This window comes from Scardinius erythrophthalmus (genome assembly GCF_964197995.2).
Source record: "Scardinius erythrophthalmus genome assembly, chromosome: 11".
Lineage (NCBI taxonomy): Eukaryota > Metazoa > Chordata > Actinopteri > Cypriniformes > Leuciscidae > Scardinius > Scardinius erythrophthalmus.
The window spans coordinates 29,482,507-29,499,291 of record NC_138231.1 but is presented as its reverse complement, the minus strand read 5'-3'; the positions used below and the strand labels follow the sequence as shown (position 1 = coordinate 29,499,291).

The 16,785-nt window shown below is 39.0% G+C and overlaps 1 protein-coding gene across 3 annotated transcripts in view; it reads right to left on the bottom strand.

The window, feature by feature from the left end:
• The window catches only part of ralgps2 (Ral GEF with PH domain and SH3 binding motif 2), a 135,647-nt gene extending 120,208 nt beyond the window's left edge, over positions 1–15,439 (bottom strand). For 2 of the 3 annotated variants that reach the window (XM_081377761.1, XM_081377763.1), the window contains exon 1: positions 15,257–15,439. The gene's annotated coding sequence lies outside the window, so the exon portion shown is untranslated. The remainder of the gene's footprint in view (positions 1–15,256) is intronic. The other variant, XM_081377762.1, reaches the window with a different exon arrangement.
• Positions 15,440–16,785: the final 1,346 nt, after the last annotated feature.

Here is a 16,785-nt window from a genome sequence, read left to right as displayed (position 1 = left end):
TTGTCATCGTTGAAATTCTTTGCCGCAGACGGACTCTATCTCTGTGTTCGTAGCGGTTCGTAGCTGCATAGTGAGATCACCGGCGCCACCAGTCCGCCCTAACTCGAGCCAGTCCGGGCTCCTCGTCCGCGGCAGGCAGGTCTTCTGCCTCGGCTGCTCTTCGCTATAATGCGGCTTGTAAAGGTAGCCACAAACACCTGATTCAAGCATCAGACTTCCGAAATCCTCTTCTTCTATATCATATTGAGCACTCTCCTCCGCTATTGTCATAACTGTACATCTGTCTCCACAGCGCCTGTTAGCTTAGCTTCAAACAAGATGGAGGATATTGCTTTCAGTTTCAGAGAGTAAAGTCCCACCCACTGATCTGTAATAGGTCTGTAGCGTGAGCGCGCCCCACCCTGGGAAAGATGAGAAACTAGTGTCTGTAGTCTTAACAGAAATCCCCCCCTCTAACACTTCCTCCTACAATGACGCAAAATGACGATTTTTGCGTCATTGTAGGAGGAAGTGTAAGAGGTAAATAACAGATTTCTCCCATCTCAGGGGAAAATGAGAGAGTGTTGCACGACCATTCAATAGTATGACTGGGTTTCTAACAATGCAAAGCTTAATGCAAATGGGTGAAGTGTCCCTTTAAAATTAAAGCTATCTTTTGTTGTAAATAACACTTGCCTGATGGCTTATGCTAACGCTAACCCGGACATGCTGTTTGGCTCGAGGTCATGGTGCAAAGGACCCTAGGTTGAAATTACTCAGAATCATCTCCGACTGTGTCTAGAGGATACTCACCAAGACAGAAATTGACATAATTTTTGCATGTTTTTAACTGTTAAAGCGATATAATCCACAAAAAAAGAACTTTTGTTACTCGCAAGCTGTTTGCGAGGCGGCTTTACCCTATGCATATGTGCAGAGAAAACCATCTCTAAGAGAGTGCACGTGTACTAAATAGTTTAAAGTCCACATGAAATCAAAATTGACCATATTTACTTTCTTTGCCTAAATTGATCGTTTTGTGGTGAACAATTCATCCATGCAAGTCAATCCACACAAAAACATTTTTTGGCTTCGTAATCTTTAATCAAAATCTGAAAATGCCCCTCCCCTCTGCATTGGAGGACCTTCCTTGATGACGTAGGTTTGACGGCTTGGTTTGGGAAACGCTTAACCACTCCCCTAAAACCGTTAGTCTGCTATAGGGCTGTTTTCGACTAAGTATTTTCATAGTCGAATCTGATTCGTTAGATTTTGCCGTAGTCGACTGATAGTCGAACCTTTTTTTTTTTCTTTTTTTTTTTTTAGATAGCAGCTAGATTTTTTCCATTTCAAACAAAAGAGCTAAAAAACACATATATCACACATATATCATAACATTTCATAAACATGAGGAGCAATATGAGAGAGAAATTTGGTGATGGTTGTTTAGGTACATTAAATCACGTAAAGCTTTTTCACGCCCATGAGAACCGTGTGGAGTCAACTCACAGCCGCTCTGCTGCCCAGCTGAAAATGTGAAGCAGAAACGCTTAATATCAGATACGTCCATAATAATTGGACTCTGGGTTCGATTTTTTGACCATTTTCAGTGGTTATGAGGAGCAATATGAGAGGGAAATTTGGTAATCGTTGTTTAGGTACATTAAACAACGTAAAGCTTTTTAACGCACATGAGAACCGTGTGGAGTCAGCTTTTTAACGCACATGAGAACCGTGTGGAGTCAACTCACAGCCGCTCCGCAGCCCTGCTGAAAATGTGAAGCAGAAACGCTTAATATCAGATAACGTCCATAATAATTGGACTCTGGGTTCGATTTTTTTTTATCATTTTAAGTGGTTATGTGGAGCAACATGAGAGGGGAATTTGGTAATCATTGTTTAGGTACATTAAACCATGTAAAGCTTTTAACGCACATGAGAACCGTGTGGAGTCAACTCACAGCCGCTCCAGATATGGAGAGGAGGAGCGCTAGAGTAAAACCCTGCCCTCTGCTCAATATTCCGTTTCACTGGGAAATACGTCACAACACTGAAGAAAAGTCGTTTGCAACTTCCGGTTCACGCGGACTTTAAAATCGCTTGAATGTTTAAACTGGTAAGACTTAAGATGTGCACATGGTAAACTTTAGTAACTACGATGCAATGCTGGCCCGATTATGCAAGTGACAATTCCGTCATGTCCCAACTCTGAAACGCGAGAGTGTAGTATCACCGCCTGCAGCGCGGTTGACGATTGCCTTGTGCAACCCATTTTGAGAGACGAGACAGCAAAGACGCAGCACCGCTGAATCACTCACGCTGTTTGTGAAATTGCGTCTTGCAGAGTTTTAAAATGACTGATGTGATTTTATAATCCGTGTGGATTAATTTACTAATACAACCTACATGCTAAAGTGAATCAATGTTTACGGGAATTTCCCACATTATAAGTGGGAGACCTGCGGGAATGATTAAAATTATGTGTTATAGCTGCAATCCCGCGCTGAAATTCGAGCCCTGAAGACACTTCGTAAACAAATTAAGGCAGAATTGTATGTTTCCTTTACGCAGAAGCAAAGAATGAGTTGAAGGAAACTCAATGAAAATACAAATCCAATTCTTCTTTCTCTTTTTTATGCTCTAGCTTGTTTCTCAATCTTGCTTTTTTGTGCTTTTGTAAAATAAATACAACAAACAGGGTGTGCTTTCTGCCGTCTCAGTCTCTATGACCTGGAGCACGTCACAAAAATGAACCAAAACCAATACTTGCCTCACAGACATTAAAAATATATCTATAGAAAGCTTGAAATGTCTACTTTTAAAGTCCCTGTAAAGTCAAAATTAAGTATGTGTTCTGAGTTTGTCACACCACAGAATAATGTGTTATTAGCCACCCAGCCAAATTTGAATGATAAAAAAAGCACGCTGGGGGCGTGTCCGCTGGCTGCGCTGAAACGCCCTGTTAAACTGTTTAACGGTCTAACTCCACAATTCAGTACTTCACAGTTCAGTCTTTGTAATATGTTTTAGCAATACATTTCTAACATTTATAATGTGTTTAGAATTTTTTTTTTAGAATTGCCTTTACAGGGACTTTAAATAAGCCAATACAAATCATAAAAGTGTATTTTACACAATGTTTATGCTGTGCATTTTGTGTTTTTAATGTACTGTTAGCTTAGCAACATGCTAACATTTGAAACCGAAATGTATCAATAAAAAATTTGCACTGTGTATTTTATGCTTAATAAAAGTACCATTACCTTAATGACCTGCTAACATTTTAATAGAAAACTAATAAAATGTTGTGAAAAAAATTTACTATTAGGCCTATACAATATTTGTCCTGTGTGTTAAAGGTATAAAGGTCCCTGTGTGTCGTCCTTAGCGTTAACAAAGCGACAAGCTAATTGTTGAAACCGAAAAGTATCAATAAAAAACTTAATATAAAAATGTATTATTTTACACAATTTGTGCTTTGTATTTTGTATCTTATTAAAGTACCATTAGAAGGTGAATCATTTTAACGTGCAATAAATAGTTTGTGAATAGTTCATAATTTCGTGTGATTTTGTTCCAGCAAACTCAACCAATGCCATGCCAATAATGAGACAAAGACCGCCTCTGAGATCAGCATGAAAGTGTTTTGTGAGATCATATGGGCTCCTAGTAACTAGTCTCAGCCGCTACTGTGGCAGACAGACAAGACATTCTTGATAGTCCTCATCACCTCTCACTTCTTCTATGGCCAACTGCATAACTGCCACTCACGTTACCCTGGAAACTACTTACAGCACATCAATCCAGAACAAGAGTGAAAGCCTGCATGTTTCAGAGGGTTCTGTTACAAAAACATCAACTGTTATACAACAGACGGTCATGATTGCTGCTATGAATACTAGTGTGCTGCTTATAGGCCTGTCACGATAACAAATTTTGCTTGACGATAAATTGTCCAAGAAATTATCGCGATAAACGATAATATTGTCGTTCTGAGACCATTTTCATTTAATATAATTATAATGGCATAATAATGCATGTACACCTTTTCAACGATCTATAAACTTTTATTTCTAAAGAATATTAAACATTGAAAACGGAAAACATTTTAAATATCCAAAAAAATGAACAAAACAACCAAAAACAATGAAAGCAATGGACTCTTAGTGTCTGTTAACAAAATAAATGTCTGTTAATAAATAAAATGGATGTAAACAAAATTGCACTTCAAAAAATATTAGGCTAAACATTAGGCTTTAGACATTAGGCTTAAATAGTGATACATTCCATAACAGGCAAAACTGACAGTTAGGACCTTTGTAAACAAATTTAAAAAAGCCTCAACAAGCCATATCACACAATTTTGCACTGTTACTCCTGTTACTTTGTCCTCCTGTTACTTTGTCAAGTGATTGTGTACTGTCGGGAAGACGGAGACGCGCTTATTGCGTGTGTATGCTACGCACTGAAAATACTTGGTTAGGATTAGGTGTGAGGAGTGCATGCGTATTACACGCCATAAAGAGCGTATCATATGCACGCAAAAACTATTTTTGGCGTATAAATGGCACGAGAAATAACATTCGTGGTATAGATACGCATTTTCATGTGATAGGGCTCGCTGTCGCAACTCACAACTAGCGTCTTCTCTCTCTCTCCCGGCAGTAGCCGCAAACAGTCCCGCCGGCGCTTTCCCAAAGACCATGTGACTGACAAGCGCCGCGTCGCCGCCTCCCCACACAAAGACCATGCAACTGACAACAAAGAGGGTTCACTCGTCCTACACGCTAAAGAACCGAGCGAGAGTGGTCATCCAGACGAGGAAAACAAACAAGCATGCAAATGGAATTATCGCGGCCGGAAAAATTATCGAGCTCATTTTTTTTATCGTGCGATTAATCGACGTATCGACTATCGCGACAGGCCTAGCTGCTTACTGCATACTGAACAATGTGCAATAGATCACCAGACCAATGATCTATACATACATACAGACAGTTGGTCTGGGAACGCCCCCGGGAACGCCACGTCACGTGACGTGAATTTAGCCCGTGGGGGAAAACATTGCCTTGGCGCTAATTGAAATACACGGGACAATCATGACGAATAGTTGCTGTGTCGTTTTCTGTACCGCCAATAAACAAACAAATTATGAATTGAAGTTCTACATCCTTGTAGAACTTCAATTCTACAAGGATGACAAAATGGCTTTTGAGCTTTCTTTTTTGAGATTACTGTGTAAGTAGATCCCTGTGTGATATAGTCGTGGGTGTTAAACTCATAATATCATAAGGGCAATCATAACCTATTGCAGTTAATTTTGCAATGTACCGTTGCCGGTCGGCAGGCGTCAATGACTCGCAATACGACATTTTTGTCATTCAAACACACACGATATTCGTGGTGTTTTCCCCCACGCCGACTCCACCCTCACCACGCCCCCAACTATGACTAGATGCCGACTGTATGTATTGCTGCATCCCAATCATCAATCAGTTAACTGCCAGTTAACTGTGACAATATGATTGACGGTGCCAGGATGCACATAAATGCAACTAACTATGCGAGGCCGTTCAAACTGTACACGTTTTTCAATATCCATTGCACTAGTACTTTTCTATGTAGACGTGTGCTAGATGAACATTGCGCTCATGTCTTTTGCCGCGGCTCACACATCACACGGCATTCTAAAGGTGATGATACACAGGGCAACTTTTTGAGCAATGTTGCTGGGCAATCTTGCCAAGCGATTGTTGCTTGGGCACTTTCCCATTGAAAATCGGCAATAAATATATATCTGGATAATTTAGATCGGTCATGGGCCGCGTCTCATCTGGTTGCCCATTGACGGCAACATTGCCCAGCAACATTGCCCAAAAAGTTGCCCTGTGTATCATCACCTTAAAACTCTTGACCTTGCTTTGACCTTGTTTATGCATTTATTTGATCAAAAGTACAGTAAAAGCTAGGGATGCACATATCATGATTTTTCATTGCCGAATCGAATTATTTTTTACAAGCAAATTGGCCGAGTCTGTTACCGGTTGCTGATTTGTTTAAAGCAAAAACAGAATGGTCTGACTTTAGATTTGTAAAATTATGAGTCATAAGACACATCTGCATGAAGTAAAAACAGCAGACGGGCTGAATGAAAATGCAATTTCACTCTCTAACAGTTGCTGGCACTTTTGAAACAGCAGCAATATAGCGTTTCTTCTGTTAGTGCTGTACACAAATCAGTGCTGCGCTTATAAATACTACTTTAATTGGCATTATATGGAGGTAAGAGGAAAAGAAAATGGCATCGAAACTTCTGAAAACAGTCAGTTCCCTTCAGAGATGAAATTCATATAAACCCCCACCCCCTCAACTCAATCATTATATTTTTCTTCCAATATTTCGAGCGTCATGAACAGTGAGCTTGCTGCGCCTGGTACAGTATTTTCTCGTCTCTACTCTCCTCTTTGAGTCCGTCTTCAGCGTGTCCTGTCTCTGGCCTGTTAATGTCCCGTTTAAAGACTTTGTAATTTTCCACACAAATGGCATTATGGAAAATGATTGCATGCAGTTTGTGTGACAAGTCCAGAACAGATATCAGCCAAAATAAAATAAAATAAAAAACGTCCAGTTGATGATGGTGTTTGGAGCAAAAACTGGCCAGTTCTGATTGATAGCTGGGCAACCATTTAGCAAAAGCAGTTATATTCTTAAACAGAGTATTACAATTATTAAATATTATTAACCATATATTTTTTCAATGGCAATGAAAGATTGAGTACACTGCATTGTGGGATATAGTCCTCCTCTTAATTTTCTCTGTTTTATACATTTTTTTCACAAATATAAGTTGATCTGGCTATTCTATGCACATTATAGCTTCAACATATGAAGAGTAGCATGGTAGTTCACTCCTTCAAACAAACATATCCCATGTTTCCTTTGAAACAGCCATAAAAAAAGCACCCAAGAAGGAACTATAATCTGTTACCCTCACTGTAACATAACTACAGGTCTCGGAACAGTCCTCCAAATTACACAGTTGCAGTAATGTGCAGCTCACTAAGGCCAATTTTACTGTCAGATCAAAATGGAAACGTGGACAACTTAGTAATCACTGCAGTAATGCAATAAACAACGTCCTGTGAAAATACTGGTCAATTCTTAAATTACAGGGAACCTGGGATGCGAAAGACTAATGAAACAGCTGCCGTAATGTCTAAGCGAGTGCCCTGATCATTAGACTAATTAAAGAGTCTCTCGGCCTAACCTCGCAGCCTATGTGACTGAGAGCCGAAGCACAAATAGCCACAGAGACAGAGGCATGGGCCCGTTAACACAACAGATGTTAGGAAAAGGCTTCAAATGACCCTGTAGCTTAAAATACACATCCTTTCTGGCTCTCCCTACAACACACACCGTTATGAGCGTTCGCACACGAGAGGCATGCAGAGAAGAGCGATGTACGCACATTACAGAATCACTTACGGACAGAATGTAAACACAAGGCCTCATTCAAGTGAGCGACTGCACACACACACACGCCCATCCTGCGAGAAGGCTCATCTTGAGTTTCAGAAAACCCCTGTCATTTGAGCAGGGAAGCAAAGCAGAACAGGACCTACAATCCTCATACACACACACACAGTTGAAAGGTAGGCCCTTGTGGAAGTGGGTCTCATTTCACAAATGTAATCTGTGAATAATCGCATTTCTTTGTAAAGCACAAAGCACAAGGCCAGATGGGTCTCGCATCCATACAAGACAAGTCAATGCAGATTGTGTCCATTCGAAGTAGATCTACCCAAAAGAATATTTTTCTAACTAGGTAAACCAGTTTCAAAGTATTCTGTCATAAGAGAGGGCGCCATTGTACTTAAAATTAAGAACTTCTTTTTTATTTTATTTTTTACTGTAGAGATTAGTCTCTATTAGTAAAATCTGTTTCCTTTTTCAATCTTTGTTGCATTATATGCCAACGGTGACAGTTCAAAAATGGGAAAAAGCACTTCTTGTGTTTTTTGCCCCAAGTTTGCATGCCTGTAATGCAGACAGCATTAAATCTTAATATCCTTTTATATTCTGGTTCTTAACTAAAATTTCTTTTAGCATCTTCATTTTAAAGGCTCTAAATGGTTCAATTCCAGAGATTTGGAGATCTAAATGTGGTTCCAAGAGTAAATTGGTCAACTGTACACATTAACAGTGGTCAAAAACTAAGGCTGCACAATTAATCGCAATGAAACCGCACGCAATTTGGCAAAGGCTGCGATGATTTTCTGTGCAGCTTGTCAGTGCAGCACGGCTGATCGGGAGTAAACGCTGCTCCATCTGAACGCCAGAGAGCGTTTCACACACACACACACCAAATATGCCCCGCCACAGAAGTACAATAACACACATAACTCCAGGAAATATCTATCGGGCATCATACTATCGCTGTAGCTGATTAAACAGAAGATTGAAACGCTTTGATTAATTACACATGACTAATAAACACACGACTGCCTTATTCTGTGTAAGAAGCCACATCATCTCACAGAAGGATGAGCTCAACTGTCGTTATGAAGTGAGTTTGGAGTAAAAGCATGTTATTAAAAGTTGTCTTTTGTTGGACAAGAGGTTCATAAATGCTTCTCATGTTTGGAAAGATGTTTGATGTCTTGCTTTTTCAAATGCACGTTATAAGTGACTCAAACTCACAGTGCTTTTAGAAGGAGCAGCGTTTACAGAGCCGTACATCAATGACAAGCTGAGCATAAAAACAATCGTTTAATGCTAAATAGTCCATCCTTCAGCATCCTTCTCACACCGTGAAAAAAAGAAACCCGACGCTGACCCAGAGAGAGCAAATGTCATGTATAGGTATGAAACGGCACACATTTTTGTTATTTTTGTGTTAAAAATAATAAAACTATCACAGAAGAACTGGGATAAAAGTTTATAGTTTGGATATAAACACTGATGTCTACGGAAGCAATCAAAATAGAGCAAATAACCTTTTGAAAGTAACGTGACGCTTCAAATAATGATGACTAATGAGTGTGGGAGCACTTCGACTCGGCGCAGTACTGTCATCACTCCTGAAAAATCCTCTCCCTCTCACTTCTGTCATTAGAACCAATGTGACTTTTTACTGCGCCGAGTGGAAGTATTCCCAAGTGCTATTCCACCATACATTATCCTTTTTACCTGCTTAGAAAAGCGCCACGTTTTATTTAGTGTCACCATGCTTGGTCGTGTAACTACTCGTGTAACTGTATTTAAATAGTGAAACCGTGGAGGTGTTTGGTCGCTTCTAACTTCATCTCTGTTTGGTCCCTAATGAATGAACTGGGCTAAGCTAAGTGCTATCAAAGTGTCGCCGCGCGCCAGAGCGATTGAGTGCACACACTGAGACGTATCGATTTTCAAAAACGCAATATCGATTTTTTTTTTTTTTTTTTACGTCCAAAAATATTCATGGTAAAACCGTAAGACAGTGGTTCACGTTTATGTTGTTTAAATGCCTACCAATAGATAGCTATGCTGAGACGCACCACTAGTGTCCTCGCCAGGCTCGCCTATAACGGTGCGTGTCCACTGGACATTTTAGGATTGACAGCGGACCGGAGAAAGCGTTGAGAGCGACCGAGAGCGTCAAAAAGTTGGGCAGTTCCTTTATACAAATATCAAGCGAAAAACGCAGTCGGCAGCCAATTGCTGTGAGGTTCGGGATGTGATGTCTACCTTGAGAGTTTAAACATATGCAAATTGTGCCGGAGTTTATGCTGGATTTAGTGCGTAAATCATTTTGTTTACAAATTAGACGTTGTGCAGTTGTTATATAGCCTATATGTTAAATATTTCATTTTGGATGTGTTTATTGTGATTATATTGGCTGGTTTTATAAAAGTTTATACAACTGAAAGGATATCTTTGCTTGGTGCATTTGGAAACAAAGCTTGTCTATTTCTAAATGTAATCGCGTGCATCGTTCACATCAAACGCGAAGAGAGCATCTGGCGCGAGTGATTGCAATGTTAAGTCAATGCAAAGACGCGTTTACGCGCGTCTGGAGGTCCTGCGGCACGAGGCGTTTAGTGCGGCGCGGTTCGCCTCATTCGCGCGTCCAGTTCTTTTAAAATCTTTTATCACATAAAACTTGATTTCAATATATGACACATTTATTGTGTTCACTTTCATCCACTTTCATTCATTTTCGTCCAGTTCACGTTGTTGTTTTGTATTGTGACAGGGGCTATGTACCTATTTTCTTTTATTATGGCCTACTTGAGCATATAAACATTTGCTCACTAAGAACCTGTAAACCACAAGCCCAAACTGGCAGTTTGATTTTCTGTGTACTGAATTGTTTACCTAAAGTAAACTTCTTTGACTTTTATGCACATCATGTCTTTTTTTAAAATATTTTAATAAATTTTACTTTTAAAAAATCCCAATATATCGCCTTATGCACAGTATCGAAATATATTGCAATATATTGAATCGTGACCCATGTATCGTGATACGTATCGTATTGCCAGATTCTTGCCAATACACAGCCCTAGTATGTATCAACTCGTCTTAGTTAAGGAAATAACAGTTTAATATGAAAAAAAACGGTGGCGTGTTCCTTTAAAAGAACCAATTCGAAACAAATTGTAATACACAGTAATCCAAATGAAAGGTGCATTTCTCTCTATAGGCACGTGCGTTCACTATACTGCAGGAATGACGAGTCAGCATCTTCATCTTCATCTTTGCAGTCAACACTGACTCAGAAAACACTAGTGTATTAATAAACAATTAAAATGTATCCGTGCTATTTTTTCCCGACACATTCAATCATTAGGCTACTTTTGCCAGTGCTTTGCGGCAAGCTTTATGTGGCATATATTCCGCCCACAGTAGCCTATTTAATTCAATTCACATTTATTTGTAGCTATAGCATTTTTCACAATACACAATTACAATTTAGAGTGATCTGTTATCAGATGACTGTGTGTAAGTAGGCTAATGCATTTCAATTAAATTTTCATTCAGTTTCATTGTTAAACAATGCATTAACAGTTAAGGCAGAAACAATGAGCTAATTTAAAGAATGTTAAATGATTAGGATACAAAGAAAACTTTAGCATTGGTGCTTTTTTACAGACTCAAAATATGAGTGTAAAAAAGACAACAAACTTTTTTTTTTTTTTTGAGGTAATGTTTTAAAACGGATTTTATTTTTTTATTTTTATAAAATTGGTATACCATCCAGGAACCGGTTTCTAAGTCATGGTATCGGTATCGGTATCGAACATTTTCGATACCCAGCCCTACTTTTAAGTTTGACTGTATTTTCGTTTTTGGTCAAATTGCCTTTTGAATGGGAGTGCTTAGGGCACTTCTATGATAGCATAAAAAAAAAAACGCTATTTTTAAAACACTAAGAAGGCTTGACACAACATGCTCGACTGTGTCCGCCGGCATTTTGACAGTCAAAAATAGTCGATCTCCGAATGCAACGTAACATGGAAGAGAGTAAAGATGGAAAGCTCCTAAAGCTTAGTTCCATATAAATTCACGGATAATTTGTTGTTTTGTCGTTAGTGAAAATCAATATTGACCTTGTATTTGAAAAAGGATCCTCATATAAGAAACAATACTAAAATTCAGAGTCAGTTCATTCACATTCGGAGATCAACTATTTTTGACTGTCAAAATGCCGGCGGACACAGCTACAGAGAGTTGTTCAAAATCTTTCTTTTTAGTAAACTCTGTGTACACAAACAATGTTCTCAATGCTCGAGTTCACGTGTAGAGCCCCGGTGATACTTCGAGCAAAGTTTCATGTTGTGTCGTTCTTAGTGTTTTAAAAATAGCGATTTTTGATGCTATCATAGAAGTGCCCCAAGCACTCCCATTCAAAAGGCAATTTGACCGAAAATGAAAATACGGTCAAACTTAAAAGTGGAGTTTCCATTCTAATTATGCTTTTAAATGAAAGTTTGCCTCGGGTAGATTAACAAAAAGACCCTAGGTTGCATTTTGGCGAGAGTTACCCTTGAAGTCAGAAGACAGGAATCCCACCAAAGTGAAGTCAGGAATCGCACCTGTGCAGCCATCTAAGAACAGCTGCACTGGAGCAGTGTTTCAGCTCGAAGCAGCACCAGGATCTGCCTTGCAGTAGTTTGAAAAGGACAAAGCTTTCTTATAAGAGACAGGAAGCGCTCAGACATGCAGAAAGAGAGAAGGAAAGCAACAGAGTGAGAGTGTTTATGGGGATTAAAGCAATGGCAGATGCTCGCTTCAACTATAACTCGCTTCATAAAACCCAAGCTATATTTAACAAAGGAAATTGAACCTTTGCATACAGTTGTGATCTGATTACCAGAGGGACTCAAAGACATTTACTTCTTCTTTAGGCCAGAAACACTCAACGCAGGTGTTTGGCCAAACGCACCGCAAACCATGGTTGCATTGTACATACTTGGGGCCAGTTCATACAGAACACGTTTTTGCTGTTAAAATACACGAGACAAGTCAGGGGAATAAAAAACAACGCAAGGTCTAGAGACGCATTAACTTACTTGAACGGCGCATTTTTAGAGTGCCATAAGACGCCGCAAAATACACAAACGCAATGTTTAAAGGCATTCTTGCGTTGTTGTGGCGGCAATAGTAAGAGGGCAATAGAGTTACGGTCAGTTCACAAACTGAACTACAAGTGTGAACACACCCTAAAATGCACCATTTTGGACAGCACCAAAGTAGCCTATTTTAACAGAGAATTTAAAGGAACACTCCACCGTTTTTTGAAATAGGGCTTATTCACCTTCTTTCCTACATTTAGATAGGTGGGCAAATGCATTTTTGTCTCAGTGCATGCATTGTTTTAGTTTGACAGGGTCGGCGCTAGCTTAGCTTAGCATAATGAATGGAATCCTTTGTTGCCAGCTTGCATGTCCTGAGTAAAAGTGATATAAAAAATAAAAAACCCACCTAATTACTTCTTGTGGCCTGCGTATTCACAATAAGTACAAATAGCGATGCAGATTAACACTAGGCGATTTCCTATGCAGATATTGACTTGGGACTATATTAGGGGGAAGCACAGGCGAAGCACTGCTACTTGGGCGCAGAGATATCACGCCCAAGTAGCAGTGCTTCACCTGTACTTCCCCCTAATATAGTCCTTAATATAAGTCAATATCTGCCTAGGAAATCGCCTAGTGTTAATCTGCATCGCTATTTGTACTCGTTGTGAATACGTACTCGTTGCGTCAAACTTTTTATTTTTTATATCACTTTTACTCAGGACATGCTAGCTGGCAACAAAGGATTCCATTCATTATGCTAAGCTAAGCTAGCGCCGACCCTGTCAAACTAAAACAATGCATGCATGCACTGAGACAAAAATGCATTTGCACACCTATCTAAATGTAGGAAAGAAGCCCTATTTCAAAAAACGGTGGAGTGTTCCTTTAAGCATCAAGAAAGACCCTGAACAACACATTCATTCTGTAAATAAATGTTCATAAAAATGGGTCAACCTGAAACCAACCTGTATTGATACATTTGATTATGAGTTAGTCATAACCCAGCATATCGGAGCATATCGTTTCAAAATCCTCAACCCTTGACTGCCCAGTATTTAAATCACATTTTAATGGCCAACATCCTCTTTTGATCATTACAGTTTTGGGCTTTGACTTTGATTTATGGGGAATTCATAATTTAACAGTACTCTATTCAGACAAAAGGTTCCTGAAAGACTGCCTCATTTCCATATATGATCAATAAGTGCTGAGCCAGTCGTAATTAATGTCTTTTAGCTTGAGTTTACTGCAGAAAGACTATAAACACTTTCACTGTGGCTCAGAACAGTCTACGTTTCAACATCTTGGGCATCAGATGCTTTTGTAACACACTTATAATTTCTATAGGGCTTATTAGGGCTGGGTTGACCATATCGATTAGCTGATTTGATTCCGTCTTCATTTTGATGAAGATTATTATTCTTAAATTGCTAAATCAATCTTTTAGTCACAAAACTTCACTAAACATCTCCAATCCAATCAGCTTTGTTACTTTTCATATGAAACAAAGTTTCAGCTTTCAAATTCTGTCTATTTTATCATGAAATTCAAACAATAAATGCCATTTTCGTGCTCATAATGTGACAGATCGCTGTAGCGCCTCAGTTCAAGTAAAAAAAAAAAAAATGTGTGATTATTATATTTAAAAATAAATAGCAATAAAGCACCAAAATTGACAGTTTACAGCATTAGATTAGAGATTGTGAAATGATGTCAATACCCAGTCCTAACACTTTACTAATAGTAATAATAATAAAACTAATAGGGCCAAGAAATAAATATAGTCCATAGGTTCAGTAACCAATATGATTTCCTAAAAATCTGATTTTAATTATTTTTGTTGCTTTTTTTATTTTTGTTTTAAAATTATCTGCAAAAAAACGACTAATTTTTTTTTAAAACATATATACTGCCTTGATCATGGTAACCATAGTCACAAGAAAAATAAATACAATAGCTAGGCGACTACATATTGTAATACAATAGCAAAATCATCCTACAGTAAGTTACATAAACATCATGGGATCTCTTTAAAACAGTTGTCAGAATTTTGTTTCTATGCTTTATGATGACAGTAGTGACCAATAACACTTCTGAAGCATTAGTAACTATTTAGTAACTATTTAGTAACTTTTTTGGCAGAACATATGCTCACCATGGACGATTTTGGAAGATATAAGATTGTTCAGAAGAAGCAAGGGAGTGAAATTAACCTCTGTTGGAGAGAGTGTGTGTGTGTGTGTGTGTGTGTGTGTGAGAGAGAGAGAGAGTGTGTGACACACCCCGATTCAGAGTGTGTGTGTGTGTGTGTGTGTGTGTGTGTGTGTGTGGGGGGGGGGGGATGAAGTGAACCCCCCTCCAGACAAACGACCGTTATCCTTCAGTGATCCACCTCCATCAACCACGAGAATAAACTTAATCCTGCAGATTATTACACACACACACATACACACACCAGGCGCAAAAGCGTAGCCTGTTCTCAGAAGAACCGAGCGTTGAGCAAGCAAAAGTCGGCCAACTACATGCAGCCAGCGCATGACACACACATGTACATCAATTCCCTCCCAAACAGTGGCATCTTCAGTCCGTTAACCGCATGTCTCCGGTCGCTGTTAATCTCATCATAGGCGTGTTGCTGCTGTAGCCTGTTAGCTAACAGCCCGCTCAGAACCACACACTGCGCATCACCACATATTCAAAGGCGTCAAACTCACCGCTTCACGCTCCGTGCTTAACTCCTGCGCGAGGATGCTGCGACCGTTACTCCGTGCTGCAGGCGACGGTCCAGCAAACTAATATAAACAATATGAAGATAGAACAGCCGCGCGCCTGTAATGTTCCAGCAGGAGCGGCAAATGTGTATGTGTGTGAGTGTGTCCGTTGATCCGACAGTGGGCGGGGCTACGGGCTCAGTCCGACACAATGTAATTGGAGGCGAGCGTAAGGTGGGCGGGGGCTAATGGCTCAATCTGCTGCTGCTGCTGTGTTATTGGAGAACAGCTGAGAAAGGGCGTGGCTTCGGGCTGCTTCTGCTGCTGCGGTGTCATTAGAGGTGAGCATCACATGTATAGCTGCTGGCAATGATTCAACGAATTCATAAATTATAGTTTTTAATACTTTTAGTAAGAAATATTTGAAAAAATTAGATGCAACAATAGTGTATTTTCTGTCCCAAGGAGTCTTATATATAGAGCTTATATTTAAAGTACTTGCCAAAGTACTCTGCAAAGTACTTGCAGACTTTTGTTGAGTTTTTAGACATTTTAGAGTCAGCAATAATTCATGAATATATGTAATAAAACTAAATAACAAAATATAGAGTAACCTTATAACCTGAACTTAATTCAGACATTCATTAATTTTATACAAAAACACCACGGATTGACATTACAGAGACTAGTGACATCAGGGAGTAGTAAATTACTGTTCTGATTCCAGAATAAATGACTCTTATGAACCGATTCTTTTCAGTGAATCAGAAACATTCAGCGCGACCGGTTTAATCTGATTCCAAAAAAAAAAAGAAAAAAAAATTTAAGTGAATTAAAAAACATAGCGACCTTCGTCTGTTTGCAGATTTTCTAGTTATTTTGGGTGAGTCAAAATAACTAAATGAATTATTAGCTAGTAGCTACTAAACTGGTCCCGCTGAATGTTTCTGATTCAATGAAAAGAACCGGTTCATTGGAGTCATTTGTTTGGGAATTGGATTACAATAAATACTGAATAGTGATGATGTAAACAATGATAAATGGTGTTTTGTTCACATCTATTACTGTTAAAAGGAGACGATGAGGGGGGAATTAAAAAATAGAAGTGAACATTTAAAATGCATATTAAATGCAGTATGCCATTTATGTTGAATAAATTCAACGGAATGAAGTCGACATCAAAGTATCAAAGGATTAGTCTGTGTCAGAGAAGAAACTAATGTTCATTGCAATCTGTAATAGAGAAGTTTGCCAGAAACCCCGATATTGTCTGTGCGTATTCAATTTATCTTGAGTATGCTTCCATCTAGTGGCCGTTTTTACGTACAGCACCTGGTAAAATAAATAAAACCTACTGATTTCCATGGATGCAATTCTAATTCAGACCAACAGATTGTTAGTATTAAATAATCTCTAATTATAATTCTATGATAACTCTCACAGTCTAGATTATCTAATGGAAACACTTTCAGTAATATATTAGCTTATATCAGCATCAACCTAGATGAACAAAATCACCCTCAGACATTAAT